Source organism: Mytilus californianus, unplaced genomic scaffold (genome assembly GCF_021869535.1).
Source record: "Mytilus californianus isolate M0D057914Y unplaced genomic scaffold, xbMytCali1.0.p SCAF_22, whole genome shotgun sequence".
NCBI classification, from domain to species: Eukaryota; Metazoa; Mollusca; class Bivalvia; order Mytilida; family Mytilidae; genus Mytilus; species Mytilus californianus.
This window is the reverse complement of record NW_026262671.1, coordinates 3,305,840-3,317,975: the sequence shown is the minus strand read 5'-3', so window position 1 is coordinate 3,317,975 and position 12,136 is coordinate 3,305,840. Positions and strand designations below refer to the sequence as shown.

General features: G+C 32.0%; 1 protein-coding gene and 1 long non-coding RNA gene across 8 annotated transcripts in view; both read left to right on the top strand.

Annotated features, from left to right (window-relative positions):
• The window catches only part of LOC127732114 (uncharacterized), a 127,246-nt gene that overhangs the window by 21,056 nt on the left and 94,054 nt on the right, over nt 1-12,136 (top strand). The window lies entirely within an intron of this gene.
• LOC127732116 (uncharacterized) lies at nt 644-9,489 on the top strand. The gene is made up of 4 exons (XR_007996068.1): nt 644-808; nt 1,521-2,894; nt 3,365-3,539; nt 7,065-9,489. It is a non-coding gene; the product is annotated as an uncharacterized LOC127732116 (long non-coding RNA).

The window sequence follows — 12,136 nt, the reverse complement described above, 5'->3', positions numbered from 1 at the left end:
TATGATTGATTGATTAATTGTTGGTTGCTTAACGTCCAGTGGCAAAAATTTCATGCATGTTTAGGACGAGCCTTTGAATATGAAGATTCATGTCTAGTTTGGTTGCAAATGAGAAAAAAAAGATTTTGCAGACGATTAAAATTTGAAAGTTTAGACAGAACGTTACCTGACCCTTCATGCTAAGTGAGCAAATAGATGCAGAAAGAGTATTTTTCTTGTGTAAATTTTATTCTTTATTTTAACATTTCTGTCGTTATTTCTTCCACGAGAAAAATACAATTAGAAGCTATTATCAATCTTTTAGGAGCCTCGGTCGCAGAGTGGTCTAAGTAGTCTAACTAATGTATTACTAGCCTGTCAACACTCAGGTTGTGAGTTCGAATCCCGCACGTGGCAGGTGTGCTCGATTTCAATCTTAATTGACTAGGTTTGTAAGTTTTCCTACCGAAGGTCCGTGGTTCTCCCTGGGCTCTCCGGCTTCATCCACCAATTAAATACTGACCGTCACGAGATAGCAACTTGACTTTAATTTCTAACGTCTTTTTAAGTACCTTGATATTAACTATGTACTATTGAAAAAAACAGCTTTTCAATTCATTAAAATGACACATCTTGTGTTATTGTTTCTTTATTTCCAGGTTTGGTAGTGGAAACAACATTGGTTATTATGATTGTATTTCAACCACACAACCATGTCCTTTGTCATTGAGGCTTCAGAATCTTGTCAATGAGGGAGATGTTGTTGATATTGAGAGTTTAAGCAACTTGTCCAACAGAATATATGCTCTCAATTATTCAACAACTCAAAGTATGTTACTTATGTCTATATTTTAAGTGAGAAAGATTAAAAAATTTCTATGATGAGTTTATTTAATAATTGCAACCATAATTTTGTTAAATTACATTTGAGCTGAATATTTAATGTAATAAATCACTTATATTATGTCAAAATCAAATATAGTGTTTTCTCTACGGATAATCCATTTCAAACGATTTTTACACATGAGTAGTGAAAACTCGTCAAAGGTACAAGACTTATAATTTGGTACGTCATAAGCGCGTTGTTTCTACCTAAGACGCATCAGCGGCGCTCCAACTAAAACGTTTGCAAAGTCAAATCATATAAAACGAAGTTGACGAGCGTTAATAACATAAAATTCCGAGTACATCTAAGGTAATCTATACCTTGGGTATACACAAATTGTATTATTGTTTCTCTATCTCCAAATTTGGCAGTGGAAACAATCATTGGTTATTATAAATATATTGCGACCACAAAACCATGTCCGTTGTCATTAAATCTTAGGTAAATGGAAGTATAACACAAATTTCCAAACGCAATTATTTGCGTTTAACGGACAATGAACATCAAATTGCATTTGTAGATAACAAAAGAAACGGCAACAAACTCAATCAAAAACGATTTCTTTAATATCCAGTATTCAATACAATTTTTTTGAATGAATGCATTTAAATGAACTATTGCAGGATTCTTTTTTGTTCTATGATTTCTACTTTAGATAGAGCAGTCACTATTGCCAGATCATCTGAATCTGTGACGATCCCTGATCACTTAAAGCTAGATGCATTTGTGATGACAATTCCAATACATGATCCAGATTACGGCGACTTTATAAAAGATTTTAAACTTGATTACAACAATGAATATTTTTATTTTGATACAAAACTAAGTGGGTAAAAATTAACTGTTCTTATCTTTTTTAAATAAAAAAAAAAGAATTTCATATCGTTTAGAATCTAGTATGTTTCGATTAAAATATTATGTTCTATGTCATCAAACAAACAGAGGTATGCAGGTAAACTTTCATATACACGCATGAGGTTAAACCACCATATTGTAAGGTAAATTTTACGATTGAGTTTTAATCATGTTAATTTGGTCATGAATAGCTTCAAAAATGTTTAAGTTTTTTCTTATGACGTCTTAAACTTTCTGTGGTATCAAACAACGAGATGTAATATAATAAGCAGATTGGCTTATATTCTTAGTATATAAGCAATATATTGTATAATAAAAAAAATAACGCTAATAGAATAGAGAATGGAAACGAAACATGTGTCAAAGAGACAACAATCCGACCTAGAGGAGAAAACAGCCCAAGGCCACCAATGGGTTTTCAACGCAGCGACTAACACGCGCCCGGAGGCGGTCCTCAGTAAATGCATGTAATGTGTGACTTTTTCATTTGTAAGCGATGCACCTTTCAGCTAATTGCTTACTTTATCACCATGAAAAAATACCTTTGAAAGTATCCTTTATCTCCTTGTTTTGTGTTTCTTGGCATACTCAAACTTACATACAATTCCTACAAATGGCAAATTTTGACATTTGGAAAAATTATTCATAAGCATCACTAACTTAATAAAAATGTTAGGATTGTGATATATTATTTTATAACCTTAAACATACTCAGTTACAGTCTGTTATTTTAGCATAAGTTCATAGATTGTTTGACAAAGACTGAGCCTTAAAAACATAAATACATTGAAAACTGTCCGTACTGATTTCGTGCTATAGCCAATCATAACACTTGCGATACAGGTCATGATTTTGTGTGTCCACTAAGTTTCAAAATCCACCTGATAATTCTGTGAGCCTGTCAATCATTAGATAATGCGTTCAGTAAATTCTATAAAATAGATTTAAAACCGAACAATGGACTTTTAAGTTGATACTAAGATAAACATTTTAATCTAAAAAGTAAAAGGTATTTCATTTTTTTTTTCTTTTCATTGTAGGAAGTCTTCATGTAAAGAAGGCTCTTCCACATGTGGTAGGTCAGAGAAGTTCAATTCTAAACTTTACTCTGACGGTTCAGGACTCATGCTTTAATTTGGCCAAAGCTACCATTATCATAATATCATCCAATGCTGTAAGTATCAGCAAACAGTTATATGTATTGTAAGGTATTATTTGAAACATCACATTACCAATGATCAGAGGTTCTTACTTATGATTAACCGACCGTGTGCTAAAGGGATAATTTTAGAAACGTTTTTTAAAAAAATGATTAAAAATAAACCTGGTAGTTCAAGTCTATACCAAAACTGGATAAAGACATAATGGGTAAAAAAACAATATTACAGCCAACTAACGAAATTACGGAGTTTTTTTTAATTATCAGTAATTTCTATTTAAACTATATGAAAAATCAAAGGATCTGGAATATTGAAATTTGCAGACTACAAAACTATCTTCTATTTATAAGATATGATAGATAATGTACAAATGTATAGCTTTCTCAATATTACGTGAAGACGACGTAAAGTATATAAAGAATTGATTTCGTTACTGTTGCGGTACATATATATATTTTTAATATTTAAATATTTATTTTAACAGCCACCCGTTGTGACAGATTTAATAGAAGAATTAAGCATAGACCCACAAGAACTTCAAGACGATTCCAGTTTTCACATTTTCAATGTCGCAGATCCCTCGACTGATAACGTTTCTTGCGTTTTGAGTAAAACGTTTCCTCTGAAGAGTGCATTAGCTTTAGAGATTATAGGCAATGGTAAAACAAATTTAAACAACAAAACAAAAAGTGAAAAAATAAAAATACAAATCGAAAAGTCTATATCAAATTGCAAAGTCAAAAGCTCAAACACATCAAACGAATTGAAAACAATGTCATATTCCTGACTTGGTACAGGCATTTCTTTGTGTAGAAAATAGTGGATTAAACCTGGTTTTATAGCTAGCTAAGATTCTTGATTTGCGGAATTGTCTTGACAAATGACAACATAAAGGGCGGAAATGAAAGTTATTTTGATAAAGGAAAAGCGGCGATAAGGGCTATTTTTGGCCCCACCCCCAAATTTCATTTAATTTGTCATGTTGTAACTCTATATCACAAACCTTCTGAAAATGGTGGCATTTTGGGTCTGTCTCATTTATTCTGTTGCCTAGCAACCAGTTAAATGGTGGAGATAAAGTCATTGCATACACTAAATGTACAGCTTAAATCTTTCTATATTTGAAATCAAACCTGTTTAACGTGCAGTGCATTATGCATTTATACGCTGTTTAAATGTATCACAATGTAATGCACATTTCTTGGCAAAATCATTGTAATTTCTCCCTAGCAACAAATATTTGCCCATGGCAATGGCAATTTGTTTTCTATTTCACAAGATTTAACTTTAAGTATGTTGCAACGAAAAGATGATTAAAGATGCACATTGTAAAAAGTAACAAACTCAAAGGAAAAAGTCAAGGATAAAAATCAATGTTGAAATAACCACAAACAAAACTGTAGACAAACAACAGTAATTCTTCAAGAGAACGTGGTAACGAAATGCACTTCTCTGAATCCATCTGTAAAGTGAAAAAGTGTACCATGCTTTGCCCTTACGGTGAAATTACTGGTTATTACTTTTTGCATGAATTAACAAGTGTACATCTTATATAATGTTTCCGTTATACCGGTTATTGATGATATTAACAGATTTTGTCTCCAGTGCAGGATGGAGTCCTTTTAAGTTTTTAATTCCTCGCCGCAGGTCTCACTAATTAGCGACAAGAAGAATGATTTAGCGAAAAAAATAATTAAATGTTAATTATTTATGATAAATAAATATAGAAACATGCATTAAAGGGTGTTTTTTTAAATAAGTATATTTTTGTTACAGTACTTATGTAGAGTCGGCAGGGTTTTTGTCTCGCCTTGACGGAGTCAAAAATCGAGACTTAGTTATGCGGTTTACTACGGCATTGGCGGCGTCAACAATGTATTAGTTTGTGATTAGGTCAGTTTACGGGGAACCAATAGTGGTAGGCCTGTGATATTTGTTATGCAGTTGTATTAGCATTGACACATCTCATTTCCATTGAGATTATTTGGGCCCACTTCATTAGTCATGATCTATTGACTTTGAATGTTTTGCATAGTTTACATGTTAAAGTTTGTGATTTGATCTGGTTAAGAGGAACCACTAATTTTAACTTAATGATAGTATAATTTAGCATTTGCAAGTCTTCTTTTCCATGGATATTATTTATTTAATTATTTGACTGTCCCTCTGGTATCTTTCGTTTCTCTTTTAGCCCCATTCCCTATCATGGTTCATTGACTTTTGAACTTTAACATTGTTTATAATTTAAAGTGTGTGTTTAGGTTAGTGTTAAGGGAACCACTCATGATGGGTCAATGTTATTTGGTATGCAGTTTTACAAGTTTTGGCATTTCTCATTTCAATGGGGGTTTTTTTTTTTTTGGTCCTGCATCTAAAGTCATGGTTTATTTACGCTGAACGTTTGCATAGTTTTTATGTTTAAATATTGACATTTGGATTCAATATTTGCATTATATTATAAAAATTACAAAAAGGCGAGACATATCTCTGTGTCAACAGTTAATTTGTGTTGAGTACTGTTTTTTCTTTAATTTTGTATCTGTCGAATCCGTTGACCATACATGCCACATGATGATACATATATTGTTTACAGCTCAAACCGTTGTTACTAAACAGAAATTTAAACTTGTGGATGACGAAAGCATTCATGATTATATAAGTTAAGTTTGACCTATCTTGCAACTTAGCTAATATAGATTAACACATAAAACAATACTGCATCATTCTCTATGTATCCAGTTTTTGTGTTTAGTCTCATCATTAAGAACTAAAGCAAATTAGATCTCACATCATTAACCAAAACTAATGAAAATGATGATACCAAGTGTCCAATCAAAAGGGCAAGTATAAAGGCATGTGCCCCTTCCTGTTTTGATCGCCAACAAAATAAATCTCACGTTTCTCACCAATAATGTAAATCTACGCATAAAATCTTTTAACTTTTTTCTGTAGATTTTGATTCTGGAATTACCCCATCCCCCTTTTCATAAATCCTGGATCAGACCCTAATATCAGAGAAGATTGTCCCATTTCGAACACAAATTTTGAATTGAGATTAGCAGAAACATATGAAATGATCAGATTTTGTTATATTGTATGTCTATCTAAAATTTCATATTTTATAAAAAAAAACTTTTCCTTAAAATTATCATGACTCCCTTATAATATGTAGTTCATTGCTTTTGGGTTTTGTTTTGTAAGTTAAACTAGGTATACTTACGTATATAATATTAGAAATACCTATTACTGAATCATAAGCGAAAAAGTAAAACTCATATGAGCATAAGAATGTATAAATTAAACTTTGTAAGAAGAATAGGTCTCATTTTTAAAGCAAATTTCAGCTCTTTATTGCTCTACTTGGCTATCAAAAATATATAATAAACTATCACACCAACCTTGCACCAAAAAAAATTTGTATCTGAAGGTTCATATGTATTGACTTGTCAAAATGTTAAAATTTCAAATTGGTGCAAGCATGGTGCGGTGGTCAAAATGTAAGAAAACCATCCCAATTTCTGTATTTTTGCTCATTTTCCCGATTATGACGTCATCTGCACCTATCACTGTGACTTCATTAAACTTTCTTTTTTTTTGTTAGACAAACACTTTTTTTTTTAATTATTGACTCATATTCTAATAATTTATGAAGAGAAATCTGTTCGGTTAAAACTTTTATCATTTTGTAAATCTGGGGCAATTTTAGGCCATTATAGCCTTAATCCTTTATGAAAATGATGACCAGATATGCATTTATTGAACATTTAAATACAACTTCAAATCCCTGAAGTTTTGAATTTGTAGTACTGTTGGCACCTGTACATTCGTCTATTCACTTGATCGTGATTATATTTGCAATTATTTTGATGTATTGGTGTAATGATTCGGATTCAGATTCACCCGGGAAACCACTTCAGACCATAAAGTTTTGCACAAATAAAAAATCGTGTTTTTGTGTTGACTCATTGATGTCCTTAAGAAATGACAAATATGACACTTGAATTATGCAATGTGTTTTGATTGCTTCTTTTCGATTTTTTTAAACGTAAATCGAATACAAGTTCTTAAAACTTTATTTTTCTGTAGTTTTAGAGCTTATATGTTTATATTGTGCATTACATTTCGATGAAGAAGTTAATATGTACACAATATTTAAATTGTAATTTGCTCTTTTTGTTTCATAGAGGCATATTTACATGTACCCGACCATTCGACAAGTAATTCAACATTGGGATATGAGGTCCAAATATTATGTGAGGACGGAACTGATAAAATAGTATTCGAAATAACAATTCTTTTTCGTTCAAAGATATACATTCACACTGATACAGAATCCGGTTTGAGTATTAAATTGATAATTATTTCGGTGTGTAGTTCCATTGGTGGGCTAGTATTTGTTATTCTTGTAATAGTTGTTCTGTTTTTCATTTGGAAATGGCGGATGACACTCATGACGAAAACACGGACGAGAGGCAGAGGTAGTTGTAGACAGTATATATCTACAACTGAAGGAGATTTTGAAGTAAATCCTTATGATGAACTTGAACAAAATCAGGACCAAGAAACACCAAAAGACTGTTTGGAAATGTCTGCTCCAAAAACCGCCATGTATGAAAATACACAACCATTCATGTGATGCGTCTGAAAGCAGGGTATATAGTCTAGCGTTGACTATTTATGATACAATCTATTTCCGTATGATTTAATATAAACATTGACAAATTGCGCTTCACTAATTTTTGATAACATTTTGTACTGCAGGTGCTAACAAGGTTCAGACTGAAGATCTATTTGATAGATTGTAAATAAACTCATCATAGATAGTTTTAGAACGTTTAAGGTGCTCCCTACTCATATTTCAACTTTTCTCAAGATTTAGAATCCCCTTCAACGACTTTTTGTCCTAGGCAATGTAAACATAATTTAATCGCTTTTATTGGTACATATGTTGATGTTTTTGCAAAAAAGGTTCAACAAAATTACCGAACTCCAAGGTAAATTCAAAATGGGGAAGTCCATAAAAACTGACAAAGTCAAACGTTATCAACTAACGGAACAAGTGAAAAACAACTGTCATATTTCTGACTTGGTACAGCCATTATCCGAAAAAAAACCTGGTTTTGAAGCTAGATAAACCTCCCTTTTGTACAGCAGTTGATTTTAATTACCAACCCAAACAGACATATTGGGATCCAACAGCCAAAGCTGTGTAAACATTCAGCCATGACATACAACACAACTGACTGAAAAATTCATGCCAACATACAAATAAATTTAACAAAGACACCAACAAAAAAGGTGTTATAGATGGTAGTACATTTGACAAAAAAGTCTTCTAAAATATTTTGTCAATGATAAAGAAGTTATATGCAGACATTCGGAGAAAAAACAAAATTTTACATTTAAGTCAAGATGGATTATTTTATTCCCTAAGCAAGTCAATCCTTTTTGGCATGATATCCTGGTAAATCTTTTCCATGTTGCAAAATGATTTTATAGTGGAATAATACTGATAATATGACGCATTCCATATGGTTAAACCCAAACATCAAAATATATGGAAAGGTTATCTTTAAGTTCAAATTAGTAGAGAAGTGTGGTTTTGTTTTTTTAATGATACGATGGCAGGGAATACTACTTTATTTTCATATGAAAATTGTTTAAGAAAATATAAAATTAATATCAATTTTGTATAGACTTTTATGGTAGAATGATAGCAATTCCAAATAGATGGGAAATTATTATCATGAAGAAGGTAACTGAATGTAGAACACTGTTGAAAATAAATAGGTAGATAAGGTTAAAAAAGAAGATTAATCCAGAACCTTTTTTATAAATCATGTTTGGAAGATAATAAAGTATTGGCTTTATCTTCCAATAATGCATGGGAACTATATTTGAATATACATATGGAAGATTGAAATACTATTTACTCTATGCAGTTTATGTGTTTTGTGTACTATTGTTTGTCTGTTGGTCTTTTTCTTTTTTAGCCATGGCGTTGTCAGTTTTAGCTTTGACTTATGAGTTTGAAAGTCCCTTTGGTATCTTTTGCCCCTCTTTTTTAATAGCGAGACATTTGTTTTTAAATCATTTTCATTTTAAGAAGTTCATGTTCATAGGATTTTACCATGTAATTCATTTGTATTTAAATGCAAATTAAACAAAACTGAATTATGTCCGTTTTGTTCAGAAATCAGTGAAAAATATTTTCCTTTGTTTGGGAATGTGATGATGTATAAAATGTGTGGCTATGGGGATAGACTAGATGATAAACCATGACATTTTCTTATCTTTTAGTGCAATATAAGTTATTTTCTGTATGTTTTTAGGTTTTTGTTAATAGTAAAACATTAAAAATTATGTTGTGACTCTTTACATACATGTCTATGTATACAAAAGAAGATGTAAGAAAGTATTGCTGACCACAACATAGTGGTGTGGGATAGAATATCTACAATATTGGAGTGGTATATAAAACCTAAATCAATATTTTTTCTTATATCTTATAAATTGATACGTAATTTTTATACACTTTGCCTAATAAGGTATTATGTAATTTTGCATGTTTCATTGAATAAAATAGAAAAATTAGAAGAACAAATCTCATGGCGTTTACATTTATAACACGTTACGCTCGTGTATATTCACATTATACGAACTTCATTAAAAGTTATGTTCTCCTTACACGAAAATAGTCGTCAAGGTTGTAATTTTACCAATGTGTCCTATACCAGATTATGCACTTTTGACAGAATGTAGATTCACATGGCTGGTGATGCTTACATATTAAGAGATTATTACCCTGTTGACGAACTTGGTCTCGGTCCCTTTGGAGTTAATTCGAATCCCTCAGTGTTTTGTTTGTTACCTTTATTAGTACCTTCTTAATCGATTGATGAGATTTGAACAAATGACAAAGATAAAAGTAACTATAGATCACCGATCGGCTTTCAACAATGAGAAACCCCTATTAAACGTACGTTCATCTTTAAAAGGCCTCGACGTAAAAAACTGTGAAACAATTTAAACCAGAAAAGTAACTGCCTAATTTATGCGATATAGCTTACGAAAAACAAATATGACACACATGAACCAACTAAAATCACTATATTACAGGCTCTTGACTTGGGATAAGTAAATAAAGAATATAGTGGAATTAAACACGTGTGTGAGCGCTCAGTTATTCTCTACCATGGGACAGTGGTGTTACAACACAAAAACAAATTGTAAAAATCAGATGCAGATGGCTAAACTCAATGAATAGGTACAAAACACTTGTAAACCACATGGCATAAATACAATAGACACAAAGCACCGATATAAGAGTATTCACGTTAACTAACAAACAACAAGTTCAAAGCCAATTACAACTAATAAATAAATCATGTTTACCAGACATAACCTGTTTTTCGGTTTCTTCGGTCGAATTATGATCTTGACATTTTCTTAGTCTTTAAACAGTCCCTTGATAAGGACTATTGTGGTCGCAATATTGATTCGCCATTGTCTCTCTGTCTGTTATCTTTTGCAATATTGTGTTTTAACTCCTTTCTCGGTCCTGCAAAGCAAAGAAAAAAAATTGTGGCGAAGTATTTCAAGATCCTGTTAATCAGCCGTGTTTTACTGGAAAATCTAAATATTTTCTTCAATATCCTCCGTCAATGTATATAATTTTGTAATGAAATAAAAACGTATGACTTTTAAATAATCTACACTACTTTATCTTATATCTAATTCTGAAATCAGCTCTCCTTAAATTGTGATTTAAAAAGCATTGAGAAAAATATGATCATAATCTAGTGTTTATTGATATGTCTCTCAGACAAACAAGTCTTTTTCATAGCTTTCAATTCATGTCATTAGTAATAAGAAAACGAATCTAAATTTTGTACCAATAGATTTCAAATGTTTAAATCGAACTATTCAATCATGTTAAACAAAGGACAAATCAAGGCTACACGCATAATGTCAGGGAATCGAACAGAGCGAGACCGGTCGCGCCTTTAAGGCAAGCTTCTTCTGCTTTGCATTCATCGCCCTCAATGGAAATCCACACTCAGTCAAAATGTTGCTATTGGGAATATGACATAATCGGGTAAATTACAGATAAACCGACTTTGTTGTAATTTAAATCGCTTCCAATAAATGCATACATTCTCAAACAGCGTACTTCGGTACTGACATGATTTATAACTTCTCTTTCTAAATTAGTCCGTTTATAAATTTAGAAATTGATAAGAAACCAGAGTTTCAACTCTCTCAGGCAAACAGTGGCCTTACATGGATATGGTTATAATATTTAGGCCCTTTTTTTACCTATACATGTAGCTCTCCGACTGTTGTGGTTCTTGTGCATCCTTGGCTTTCAATTATTCGGCATTGACCGTTGCTGATGACGGTAAACCAAGAAAAAAGCGCTTCGAACGCAAGACATTTTAAAAGTGTTAATATTTGTTTAGAGCCTTGGGTCCATACCACTGCTGGTGGACTTTCAGTCCCCGAGGGTATTATCAATTCAATAGACATGATTTATTACAAACCTTTCTAAAATTGTCCTTTTATAAGTTAAGAAATTGTTGAGAAACTAAGGTTTCAACTCCCTCAGGAAAAGTTTACCTTAGAAGCATATGGATTTTTCTTTTATTTTGATGTCATATTGCTATTTGACTGTTTGGTTCTTATACATCCTTGGCTTTTAAACATTCGGCATTGAGCGTTCCTGGTGAAGGTATATCTAGAAAAGGGCCTCGGCCGAATGACATTTATAAAGTTTCGTTTTCAATTTTTACAGCACTGGGTCGATACCGTTGCTGGTAGACTATCAGTCTCGATGGTATCATCAACTCAATAGTCAGTTCTTTCGAATAGACATGATTTATTGCAAACCTTTTTAAAGGTGTCTGTTTATAAATTTACGAATTGATTAAAAAAAAATAAAGTGTTTAACTCCAAGATTATTAATTTCCCATACAGGTATATTGATGATGTTCTTTCCATTACCAGTCCAAACTTTTCTGATTGATTCTGATTAATATATCTTCCTGAACTAGAGATTAAAGAAACAACCGATACAGCTTCCTCCGCTTTTTACCAACTTAACCCGTCAAATAAACTACAAAAATCTACTTGTATATTTTTTACTGATGTACTGAAGTTTTCGAGGACCAGCAACAAATTGCGAGAGTACCAGTGAAATAATCACTTGTCCAGTTCTCCATTTGCCATCATCAACTGCTGCAGACTTGTAATTCAG